Below are 12,340 nucleotides of genomic sequence, written 5' to 3' on the forward strand. Positions count from 1 at the left end.
TTCACTTTCCGTCGATGTCGATGACGAGATCATTAGAGACATAGCACGGGATTAGATTGGGGAAGGTTGGAGAAGCAAATCGACCAAGTCCCTTCAAAGCAACTAACCCGGCGTTAGCCTTAAAAGGTTGAGGGAAATGACGGAAAACTTAAATCTGGATACCCCGACGGGTATTTGAATCACTGTCTGCCCGAATTACAGTGCGCTAAACTCTGCGCCACCTCTCTTGGTTTGGACAAGTGACACTGAACAGTAGCTTTGCTTGTCGGTTTAATGACCCAGCGGTGAGAATCAATTGGATCTCAGGCTCTTCGCAAATGCAGTTATCTACGACGAAATTATTCCCGGTAAAAATTTCAATAGCATCCAACTGAATCTCGACGAAATATCAGCATGGTTCAAACACTGGAAATTTGATCGTAAGGGAGAAATGTTTGGGAATAACAAGGTCTCCTTTTTCTTGTCCCTTTGTCCAGCATCGGCGCAGTGCGTGCTGTGTCATGGGCGCGGTGTAAGTTCACCTTTATTCTTGATCAGCATCCAAGTGCGTATGGGTCTGGGAACAAGGTTTGTGTATGTAAAATGTGTGTTATATGTTGTGTATGTTTGTTATAACAATTTCCTAGACACACGGAACGTTGGAGGTCAAAAGTAAATTAACGCACGAAGTACCAGCGAGGCAACCACTGGTCGTCGCGGAAACTAGAGCGGTAACAACATTGCGAAGTGGCTCGGCACCGCTCGAGCTCGTCGAAGGTCGAAGATAATAATGAAATTATTGTCGAAAGTTTAGGTGGCGTCATGTGTTTTTCCACAATGGTGGTTCCAAATGACTTTTACTTGAGGAGGATAGGCAGTGTGCCAACGGCCTTGCAGCAGTGGTAACACCGGATCCCGTCAGATCACCGAAGTTAAGCGCTGTCGGGCTGGACTAGCACTTGGATGGGTGACCATCCGATCTGCCGAGCGCTGTTGGCAGGCGGTGTGCACTCAGCCCTTGTGAGAGAACAGAGGAGCTACTTGATTGGGAAGTAGCGGCTCCGGTCTCGTAAACTGACATACGGCCGGAAGAGCTGTGTGCTGACCACATGCCCCTCCATATCCTCGTCCAATGACGGCTGCGGGCTAAGGATGACACGGCGGCCGCTCGGTACCTTTGGGCCTTCATGGCCTCATCGGGTGGAGTCACGGTCACAGGATAGGCAGTCCATGTATGAGCTTCGTAGGAGTCAGTTCGTCAGAAGGCGACTACTCATACTCCGTCTGGGCTGAGGTATTATTTGTGGTCTAGTGGGGCCAATCTTTCCGATAAGCAAATTTACGGGTTATGGCTGAGGGATTTTTTTCTCGCAAGACCGTTTTTTGACCGACTTCCTTCGGGTAGGTCTCACTGGTAGTATTCGTTCCTACTAATTGTTTAGTATTGGCACGGGAGATTTTTTATTGGTTAATAATATTTGGTGGGAGGAGCTAATGATTAACCGTCTGCGTTTCAAGTAGAAGGAATTGGTAGCAGCCAAGTCTTCGTTTTGGCGGCAGTCATTGGAGAAACTGAGAATTCTTTCCGTATCGTCCTGTTAGTTGTCTGAAAACACTCCTAGAGGTAGCTGGATTACTGCTCTTATTTTTTGGAGAACTGGGTGGTTTGGTGGTGGCACGAGCGAGGTACTGACTTGAACGCGTCTTGTTGTATATATAGGCGCTAACAGATTACGACCGGAATTATTGGCTTGTTACTATTAAATTTGCCCTCAATTATTTGAGTTGATCCTGCCCTTGACAGTTGTTTAAAGCCAAATCCAATAAAGAAGAACCATCGAATAATCAGCATTCAGCAAAACTGAGACTAGATTGACAATTAAAGACGACTAGTCAAATTGCATTGAAGGAACTGTAGTGGGTCCCGAATAACCAATTTTCAGGGACGAAAGAGGATTTTTGTTTATTTTTTATTTTATTACTTTATTTTTTATCTTGTTCGTTACCTTTCGTGGGGGCAATAACTAGTTTTGTTGCTGGCTCTCGTACACAAGCTACATTTAACTGTATTCAAATATTTAAAGTACAGATAAAGAAAGTTACATCGATTGTAGAAGAATAAACTAAAATATAGCATTTGCGTTAATTGTTCATTTCAATAGACAGCAATATTTCTGGTTTCAGATCGAAATATGTTGATACTATGTCCTACGTAAAATTTTACTGTGAGAAAAAAACATTTATAAATCCCACTTTTGCCGAGGAAAGCTAAAGTCGTCATTATTGATTATTGAGTACTTAATTTCGCTGAAGGTAGAGAAAACCTATAAGGAAAGTAATTAATTGGAATTAGATAATGAAAAGTACAGAGTATTCATGGATTTGACTGGCGAAAAGTAAGTTGGTCGTATAATTTGCTGTTAACATAGTTAACGCGAGAAAGGAAAGACAAGCCGGCCGATGTGGCCGAGCGGTTCTATGCGCTACAGTCTGGAACCGAGTGACCGCTACGGTCGCAGGTTCGACTCCTGCCTCGGGCATGGATGTGTGTGATGTCCTTAGGTTAGTTAGGTTTAAGTAGTTCTAATTCTAGGGGACTGATGACCTCAGATGTTAAGTCCCATAGTGCTCAGAGCCATTTGAACCATTTTGAAAGGAAAGATAATTACGTAATAACCAACTGAATAAAAAGAAAAGCACTTAAAGAAAAGGAACTGAAATAAGTCTTAATTCGGAACTGAGGTTAGTATAGAAAGGTAACTTTTGTTTATGCATTTCCTTTCCGTAGTTACTGAGTGTGTTCGCAGATAATCATAGGTTGTAATATTGTTGAGATACATTACGACCAGCTAACAAATTCACAGATTGTCCGAATTAAGCAGAAACATTTTAATAACAAAAGAAAATGTTTCTGTACGATCGTAGTGGCACCGTATTATAATGAAAGAGAGATCAATTTTTGCCCTAACAATATTAAGAGAAAAACAACCCATTGCCTCAAACTGAACGCTCTAAGACATAGTTCATTTGCCGCGATTGAGTTTATCGCTAAAACAAACGTTAGCAGTTTTCACATACTTCGTTAGGGAGACTTTTTCAAAGTTTCTGCTCGTAAGTAATATTAATCTGAGCTGAGCCGATTTGTTCATTGTTCATTAGTCTCGAAGAAGACCTAACGTAACTCGTTCAAGTCTGCGTTGCGTTCTGTAAAATACAGTGTGTTTATGTGTCACTGTTTTTGTTTTGTTTTTCGAGCCAAAGTTTCTCATCCTTTCAAGCAACAATATACATGCATGCATTAAAAGAAAGTAAAATAGTGTAGAATATGTTTACGTACTTTATAGGTGTTATTCAGAAACCGTTAGACTCTCAAAGACCCTGGAAAATTATGTGAAAAGTCAGGCTTAACGATTAACAATATCTTCTGTTGTAATCACTGTACTTATTTCTAGTGCGCTGGAGAGGAGATGTATCTGAGTAGTAGAGCAACAGGAAGCCAGTTAAACACAGTGTGACGTCTTGTACTGTGGCTCACTCTGTTCCGACAACTTAAACGAAAATAGGACTATGTTTTACACACCGTCAGAGTACAAGGGTCTACACGGCTTTGGACGGCTTTGGCATGGTTAGTTTAAGAGGTGGCCGGATGCCCTTCCTAGCGTCAACCCGTTACTCCTTGGAGCGGTGTATGTACCGTATACTGCTTAAAATGTCTGCGTGTAGTGTTATACATGCGAAGGTGAGCGATAGCTTCCTAAATGTTGGCGAATCGTCTTACTGAGACTTGACTTGGGTACCAGCTCGGCATTCATAGTGACATGTGGAAAACCGCCTAAGAACCGCATCCAGGCTCTCAGTTAAACTGCCGGGCGGATTCGATTCGGGGCCGGCGCACATCTCCGTCCCAGAAGCGGCGTTTTGACATGCACGGCTGTACAGGAGGATTTTGGGAATAACCACGTGCAGGGACAAAAGTGGCTATGTCCATGTTGGTTCAGTTGCGATGAAAGTAAAGGGCGGACTATCATTCATGGGATTGTCTACAAAATAGATTGAATACGAAATACTTGTGCTGTTTGTATTTGAATTCTGCTCAAACATATGGAACCCACACCAGACCAAGCTAATATGAAACACCGAGATTATACAAGGAAGAGCACTGCAAATGGTACAGCCTTGTCTGAATGGCGAGAAAGTGTAATAGAAACATTGAAAAATCTCAAGAAACAGAAACTCGAACTCGAAGAGAAACACCGTACCTCTCTCAGTCCCTACTGAGAAATCTTCAAGATCGTCTTTCAGTATAGAAAGTAAGAATACTCTTCAGCGCCCTTCGTAACTATCGCACACAAACGGTCCACATGAATTTGGGCAAATAGTAGATCTCACTGAAACGCAGCTCGCCCTCTTTCGGAACGATAAAAAATATTAATCGTCTAAATGATGGAACTATTTTAACCACTGTAGGTTGTCATTTTTATTCCTTTAAGGCATCATACATATCAACTACATCACTCGCCAGTAATACCAAAAGTACGGCAAGTAGTTAAGGCATGTTAGCGGATAACATTATATTTGCGTATTACAATCGTTGTTTATATTACTTACATGATGTTGGTGATTTGAGTGTGTCACATTTTTAGAAAAAATCGGTCTTATGTGGGGAGAGACACGTTTCCAAACAGACACTTCCTTTTTTTTTTTTTTTTACTTTATTGATATTTCATTCCCCCTCGCCCCAAATGGGCGGAAGTAGGGGCTGTCAGTGGTACAGTCAACCCGCCCTTCAGCCAGCTGACAAGAAAATCTAAATGAAATGAATGAGTAATGAACAGAAAGGCGAAATATTTACAATGCGTTTAAAACTTTTTAAAGGTGAAATTAAAACGGTAGTGTCTGTAGGTGAGAGACATGACTACCTTCGCGTTTAGTTAAAAGCAGTTGTAATGAAAGGTAAAAATCAGAAACACAATAAGATTACATTTAAAGACATTTTTAAAAACCTTAACACAGGACTCTGATGTTAAAAGGAAGTGCTTCACTGGCAGTAAAACTGGAAGGACCTGCTCGGGAGTAGGTAATGTGTTGTTGAACTGGAAAGGTTGGTCGGTGAGGAGGGTACAATGGAGTTTGTATATAGTGGTGGACTGGTGCCAATGTATCTATAGCGTAGGAGTGGCTGTTAGGATACAAAAGGGGTTGAAGCAGAGACGGTATTAGTGAGGCTAAAATTTAATGTTCAAATGGTTCAAATGGCTCTGAGCACTATGGGACTTAACATCTGTGGTCATCAGTTCCCTAGAACTTAGAACTACTTAAACCTAACTAACCTAAGGACATCACACACATCCGTGCCCGAGGCAGCATTCGAACATGCGACCGTTGCAGTCGCGTAAAATTTAATGCGGAAAAGGGCTTACGGAAAGAAGGGTGGAAGGGAAAAAAGGCGATAGGGAAAAAGTGAGGAAGCGACGGAAAGGGAGGCCTGACAGTGTGGAACGGCGATGGGGTCGCTTCAAAGTTGATGGGACGGGCAAATGTTCGGACAGTTTATGGAGTAGGAGGGGAACACAGTTGAAGTTTCTTTGGGAGAGTATGTGTGTAGATGTAGGGTTGGTGGTATGTGATGGTAGAGGCGCTGCACCGTACTACTGTTGGAAAGTAGAAGGGAAACTATAGCATTATTGGAGTCGAATTTGAGAATGGTGTAGGTTGTTCGTAGGTGTTTTGGGTGAGTGAGGAAAGGTCATGCAACGTTTGCATAGCAGAGGATGTGTCGGATCAAGCTTTTGAGGAGGGGTGCAATCTCTGTGTTTGTCCAGTTAGTAGTTCTAGCCTATTACGGCTTTCTGTTGGATGGTTAGTAGATGAGGTTTCCATTATTTGCCGATCGATGGCTAGTCCAAGATATTTCAGTGTGTTAGTTAACTGTATAGGACGATTCACGGGCACATGTCGAATGTTACATGTGTAGTCTTACACAAACCAGTCAAATTCCAAAAACAACTTTCATAAACGTCATGTATCCTAAACCTTACTAACAGATAGCTTAGTAGCCTTGCAAATCTGTTTAGCGCCATACCGTGTACAATTCAGTACTCATACGCTCACATAACTGTTGGAACTCGTGGAAAACATGCATCAAACAGAGAGCACGCTAAGACCTGCCATTCTGCTGAAACAAAGGTATCGCCAGAGAAGCTGCAGTCATGTGACACAGTCTGGCGTGCATATTGTTAATATTTATTAAGCTTCTTACATGATGAACATTGACAATACGTATAACCATTATAGTCGTTCCAAACTTTAGTTACTGTTGAAATTATGCTACGTGGTCTTATTACATAATTTTAAAAACTGGCCCCAGTTTGGAAGCCACTGCTGAAATAGCCTCTATGCTTGTTGTCATCATATAAATCATAAAGTGAGGTAACATTACTGTCCTTTGTCCCATAGTAAAACAGTCCTTACATTTGATCACAGTCTCACGTCACATTGATCTGTGAGCCTATAAAATATTCACAATAATGTTAAAATTGTTTACAAAACTGTCAAATACTAAAATGATTTACATTCGTTCTTGATGTTTAAAAATAAACGTCTTTCTGGTAATATTTTTCACCGAAGTGGACCCACGTCTTCTTTTCTTAAAATAATGTTAAAATTAATAATTTGTGTTATTAGTAAAATTACAAATCCACTTCTATGCAGAGATGCGACACTACTCAGCAACAGCCAAGCAGATTTCACAGCAATAAAATCAGCCACTCTTGTAATCCAACTCACGTATCTCGCAAAATACGCTTGTCTAAAACTCTTCTGTTACGGAAGTCTGTCTGGCCAGCAGGGGTGGCCGTGCGGTTCTAGGCGCTACAGTCTGGAACCGAGCGACCGCTACGGTCGCAGGTTCGAATCCTGCCTCGGGCATGGATGTGTGTGATGTCCTTCGGTTAGTTAGGTTTAATTAGTTCTAAGTTCTAAGCGACTGATGACCTCAGAAGTTAAGTCGCATAATTCTCAGAGCCATTGAAGTCTGTCTGCTCATTTAACATTTGTGCTGGCTGCTTTATGAGGTGGACGTATATCTCAGTCTCTTCAAGAATCCATGATTTTTCTCTTATCTGCTCTGTGTAAAATTTTTCATGTTTTCTTCATGTCTAAGTGGAGTGGCTGCTTTCTCTCAAACGCACACTAAAAGTGGACGGATTACTTCTCACGTGTCCTTTAAACCGTGTGTTAAAATTTCTCCCCGTTTGGCCAATGTAATATTTACCGCAGTCTCCGCAATTTATTTCGTAAATTGGGAATTTATTGAAATGCGGCCCTTTCTGCGTTGTGTGACGTATTATCTTAGTCTACGTGTTCTCGTTGAGGAAACTAATATGTGCGTTATTATTACGAAACGTACGTGCTACCTTATCTGATTTCGTTCCGATGTATGGCATGACAGCGAGTTTCTGATTTTCTTCTTTCGTTTCTCTAGTGAATTTCTGATTTTCTTCTTTCCTTTCTCTAGCTAGCGTGTTTTCGTGAATTCGCTTTCAGCATCTTCTGGTACATTTCGTTAATCATATTTGGATCTTAACTGTTATTTATAGCTATGGCTTCTACTACTCTTAGCTCTTTATCAATTTCGTCTTTTTCTAACGACAGGCTCATTATACGATGCAACATGTATGGAAAAACGCTTTTCTGCGAGTGATAAGATGACATGAAGAAATTATAGAAACATTAGTGTATGGAAGAACAGAGAGAACACTCTGCCACATATTTCGTAGTCACTCGTAGAGCTTCGATGGAGATGTTTAAAGTGCCGTCAGAAAGACTGGAAACTTTAAAGTACTGAAAACCCGAGAGTACCCCGCTGCCACACACTTCATAGTCATTCACAGAATATTACTGCAGATGTTAACTGTGCTGCCGCTGACAAAGTAAGCACACACCCATCGACCCACCGATTTTTCTCATCTTTCCCACAACTATAGTACGTGCACTAACTGACCAGAAGTATCGGGGCATATCTACGGTCATGCTCATAAATTAAGGTTAATGCTGATACATCGTGAAACAAAGCTCTGGTGGGCGGTTTTCGGGTTTAAATCACCTCGGGGTAAGACCATGCGGTGCATCTGACCTGCAGTCGCCGCACGGTGGCGCTGGCAGCAATTCACATATGCAGAGGTGTGTTGGTGCTTGTCAGAGTAAGGTGCAGCGAGTAAGTGTGCAGACGTTTTCAGACGTGCTAATGGTGTAGTGTTGAAAATGGCTCAAAGAACACATATTGATGGCGTTATGAGGGGTAGGATAACAGGGCGACTGGAGGCTGGTCAAGCACAGCACGTCGTATCACGGGCCCCCTGTGAGTCACAAAGATTCTGGCAACGATTCCAGGAAACGTGTCCAGGTGGGACGTCCACAGTGTACAACACCACAAGAAGATCGATATTTCACCATCAGTGCCCGCAGAAGGCCACAGAGTACTGCATGTAGCCTTGTTCGGGGCATTACTGCAGCCACTGTAACAGTTGTCTACAGACACACAGTCTACAGACGACTGAACAGTAATGATTTATTCGCCCGGAGACCTGCAAGGTGCATTCTACAGACCCCTGGTCACAGGAGAGCTCCTAAAGCCTGGTTTCAAGAACACAGTACATGGTCATTGGAACAGTGGTCCCAGGTTATGTTCACGGACAAGTCTAGGTTTGGTCGGTACGCCGGGTTTTCATCTGGCGTGAACCAGGAACCATATACCAATCCCTTAATGTGCTTGAAAGGGGCCTGTATGAGGGTCGTGGTTTGATGGTGTGGGGTGGTATTATGATTGACGCACGTACAACCCTGCATTTCTTTGACAGAGGAAATGTTAGAGGACAGGTGTATCGGGACATCATTTTGCACCAATATGTCCGCCTTTTTAGGGGTGCAGTGGGTCCCACCTTCCTACTGATGGATGATAACGCAAGGCCCCAACGAGCTGCCATCGTGGAGGCAAATGGAGTGGCCTGCCTGTTTGCCAGACCTAAACGCAATCGAGCACGTCTGGGATGCTCTCGGTCGACGTATCGCTGCACGTCTTCAGACCCCTAGGACACTTCAGGAGCTCCGACAGCCACTGGTGCAAGACTGGGAGGCTATACCCCAGCAGCTGCTCGATCACCTGATCAAGAGTATGCCAACGCGTTGTGCGGCCGGTGTGCAACTTCGCACGTTGGCCAGTCATTGGATGTCACCTGACAGGCGAGTAAAAAACACATTTGTATCCTTCTAAAGCTGCCCAAGTCACCTGTTGGTAATTTGACTCTGAAGTGGAGGCGCGAAGGAACAACCACAGTTAAATCAAGACACGGTAGACCTCATGTAGTGGCTAACAGGGACCGTCGAGCATAGCGGAGGGTGACTGTAAAAAATCGCAATCAATCACCGAAAGAAATCACTCATGAGTTCCAAAGTACCGCTAGCGGACCAGCTAGTTCAATGAATGGACATAGGGAGCTGAAATGAATGTGGTACTATGGTCGAGAACATCCTCATCAGTGACACATTTATGGAGTCACTGCTAAGCGACGCTTGAGGTGGAGTAAACATTGACGTCCCTAGACAGTGGATGACTGGAACCGAAAGATGTGGAATGATGAGTCACGCTATACCCTGTAGCAATCCGATGGAAGGGTTAGTCTTTGATGAATGCCTGGAGAACACTACCTTCCATCACTTGTAGTGCTGACAGTGAAGTACGGAGGAGATGGTACGGAACGGGAGTGTTTTCCGTGACTATGGTGGGATCTTCTTGCTGTCCTTAGGAAACTGCTAAATTCAGAAGTATATGAACTCATTTTGCCGGCCGCGGTGGCCGATCGGTTCTAGGCGCTTCAGTTCGGAACCGCGCGACTGCTACGGTCGCAGGTTCGAATCCTGCTTCGGGCAGGGATGTGTGTGATGTCCTTAGGTTAGTTAGGTTTAAGTAGTTCTAAGTTCTAGGGAACTGATGACCTCAGATGTTAAGTCCCACAGTGCTCAGAGCCATTTTTGAACTCATTTTACAGCAATGTGTTTTCCGTATGCAAGAAGAACAGTTCGAAGACGATGGCTGTTTGTATTAGCAAGACAATACTGACATAAAGCACCTTTGTGAAGCAATGTTCTGGGCACAGTAGCAATCCCGAAGTGGAACAGACCTGTCCCGCGACCTGACCTAACCCAGTGAAACACCTGTGGGGTGATTTAGAAGGTCAACATAGGCACAGATCCCAGCGTCCACTATCACTGTCTTGACTGTTTTCGGCTGTCGAGGAAGAAAGCGCTGCCATTCATCCACAGAAATTCCGATACATCATTGAATGTATCCCCCGCAGAGTTCAAGCATTCACAAAGCCGAAAAGCGAGCACAACTCGCATTGTTGTTGTGGTCTTCAGTCCTGAGACTGGTTTGGTGCAGCTCTCCATGCTACTCTATCCTGTGCAAGCTTCTTCATCTCCCAGTACCTACTGCAACCTACATCCTTCTGAATCTGCTTAGTGTATTCATCTCTTGGTCTCCCTCTACGATTTTTACCCTCCACGCTGCCCTCCAATACTAAATTGGTGATCCCTTGATGCCTCAGAACATGTCCTACCAACCGATCCCTTCTTCTGGTCAAGCTGTGCCACAAACTTCTCTTCTCCCCAATCCCATTCAGTACTTCCTCATTACTTATGTGATCTACCCATCTAATCTTCAGCATTCTTCTGTAGCACCACATTTCGAAAGCTTCTATTCTCTTCTTGTCCAAACTATTTATCGTCCATGTTTCACTTGCATACATGGCTACACTCCATACAAATACTTTCAGAAATGACTTCCTGACACTTAAATCTATACTCGATGTTAACAAATTTCTCTTCTTCAGAAACGCTTTCCTTGCCATTGCCAGTCTACATTTTATATCCTCTCTACTTCGACCATCATCAGTTATTTTGCTCCCCAAATAGCAAAACTCCTTTACTACTTTAAGTGTCTCATTTCCTAATCTAAATCCCTCAGCATCACCCGACTTAATTCGACTACATTCCATTATCCTCGTTTTGCTTTTGTTGATGTTCATCTTATATCCTCCTTTCAAGACGCTATCCATTCCGTTCAACTGCTCTTCCAAGTCCTTTGCTGTCCCTGACAGAATTACAATGTCATCGGCGAACCTTAAAGTTTTTATTTCTTCTGCATGGATTTTAATACCTACTCCAAATTTTTCTGTTGTTTCCTTTACTGCTTGCTCAATATACAGATTGAATAACATCGGGGAGAGGCTACAACCCTGTCTTATTCCCTTCCCAACAACTGCTTCCCTTTTATGTCCCTCGACTCTTATAACTGCCATCTGGTTTCTGTACAAATTGTAAATAGCCTTTCGCTCCCTGCCACCTTTAGAAATTGAAGGAGAGTATTCCAGTCAACATTGTCAAAAGCTTTCTCTAAGTCTACAAATGCTAGAATCGTAGGTTTGCCTTTCCTTAATCTATTTTCTAAGATAAGTCGTAGGGTCAGTATTGCCTCACGAGTTCCAACATTTCTGCGGAATCCTAACTGATCTTCGCCGCGGTCGTCTGTAAAGAATTCGCGTTAGTATTTTGCAGCTGTAACTTATTAAACTGATAGTTCGGTAATTTTCATATCTGTCAACACCTGCTTTCTTTGGAATTATTATATTCTTCTTGAAGTCTGCGGGTATTTCGCCTGTCTCATACATCTTGCTCACCAGATGGTAGAGTTTTGTCAGGACTGGCTCTCCCAAGGCCGTCAGTAGTTCCAATGGAATTTTGTCTACTCCGAGGGCCTTGTTTCGACTCTTACTCGTATTAACGCCCACTAATTGGTATCTGGATTCATTTGGTCAGATAGTGTACGTACTCAGATCTAACAAACGTTGCTCGGGTACGATGCGCATCTCAGGCGCTTTCGATAATTCTAAGTTCAAACTTTTATGAGTCTGTTGAATACATTGGTTGTCACTACTCCTTACAATCGTACGACGCGACCCAACAAGCCGAGACGGCTAGCTAAATTCGTTTAAATTAAAAACAAATGCAGATTTGAGTAGCAGCAGCGTTACTGGCGATGTAATTGTCTTTTACGCTAACAGGTTTGTGAGTACAGAGGCCGGTTAATCACTGATAATATTTTTTTACATAGCAGAATTAATAAATTTTCTCTATCAGTACTTCGATTGTTGCTTGATATTACGAGAAGCGTGAAATATTGTTCTTTCCTGCGTCAATCTCGCTAGTCACGTGTTCTTCGGTTCTACAGAATTCAAGTTAAAAATTTAAAGTGAAATAGATTGTTATATTACTCGATGACCATTGAATATATTGTTAAAACGCA

General features: G+C 42.9%; 1 pseudogene; it reads left to right on the forward strand.

The window, feature by feature from the left end:
* Positions 1–860: 860 nt before the first annotated feature.
* On the forward strand, positions 861–978 carry LOC124796477 (annotated as a pseudogene).
* Positions 979–12,340: the final 11,362 nt, after the last annotated feature.

Source organism: Schistocerca piceifrons, chromosome 4 (genome assembly GCF_021461385.2).
Source record: "Schistocerca piceifrons isolate TAMUIC-IGC-003096 chromosome 4, iqSchPice1.1, whole genome shotgun sequence".
NCBI lineage: Eukaryota > Metazoa > Arthropoda > Insecta > Orthoptera > Acrididae > Schistocerca > Schistocerca piceifrons.